We start from the raw sequence: 1,220 nt of genomic DNA on the forward strand, positions 1-1,220 counted from the left end.
ACAAACATACCAACGTCCACGACATTTTTTTAAAAAGCCACTCAGAAATGGTCTCAAGCAAATAGGACACGAAGATTGTCTAAAAGATAAGGCACCAACCTCGATGAAAGATAAAGGGGAGAGAGGCACGTCAAGCAGCAAATCACGGACGATCCTCTTCTTTAAACGCAAGCCAAAATGAAGAAAGTCATGTGAAAGGGAATCGCAAAGTAAATGACTAAAATAAAGGAGAGAATTTTTTCGGCAACAAGGAAGAAAAGTTCTTTACGAAGGAAGAAAGTAACAAAGACTTTTCAGAAATTTAAAAAAGGAGAAGAAGAAGAAGAAGAAGAAGAAGAAGAAGAGTGGAATCCTTTTTATAAGAGACGAGGGGAATAATGCCTCCTTAACTGCTCTTAAAGACATGCGTGTAATTTGAGAAAAATGTCGCACCAACTTAGCCCTCACTTAAAGGGAGGCAACATTCAAAAATTCAAAAACACGTCGAGTACCTGACCTCTAGAGAGGCGGTGCACCCGACAAGACAAGGTTGCAATATTGCTTGAGTCAGACCTTTCAAAAGGCTCAAGACTCAAGCAGGGACACTGTTCATATCCTAGCCCAACAACTAAAACCAGGTCCAATGACGATAAAAGGCTCAATCCATAGAGACAAACGTTGAGGACAAAAATGATACTTTACTCTATGAATGAATAGAGACAAATAAACCCCTGACCAATTTGAGTTTTGGGACAAATCAGCTCCTATCCTTTTTTGACCATCCACATTGGCACTTAACGTCCATCTCACTAGCTTAACATGCCAGATTAGCTATTTCTGTCAATGTTTGATGAAAAATCTTGCAGAAAAATCGCATTGTCTCACAGAGATCAAAGACAGACACCAAAGTGATTTTTTTTCGTCAAAAATTATGTTGTCTTCTGTGAAAAAGGACAGATAGTTCACCCCAAATGCTAAGTTTAAAAAATAAGTAACATTACATACCTAAATTGACGAATTTACCTGTCCCATTCTAGAATAGATATAGTAGTGCACCATCTAACAAACGCTAGTTTGAATTTGACATAACAACCTGGATACAATACAAATTATAATTAATTTGAAAATGATCATCAACTCTCCACTCAATTTTCTCATTGAACAAAAACCAATTCAAATTTGACATAACAACTTGCTATAGGCCTATAGCTGAAGTAACATTCATCAATTAGGCGATGGAA

This window comes from Arachis hypogaea, chromosome 15 (genome assembly GCF_003086295.3).
Source record: "Arachis hypogaea cultivar Tifrunner chromosome 15, arahy.Tifrunner.gnm2.J5K5, whole genome shotgun sequence".
NCBI classification, from domain to species: domain Eukaryota; kingdom Viridiplantae; phylum Streptophyta; class Magnoliopsida; order Fabales; family Fabaceae; genus Arachis; species Arachis hypogaea.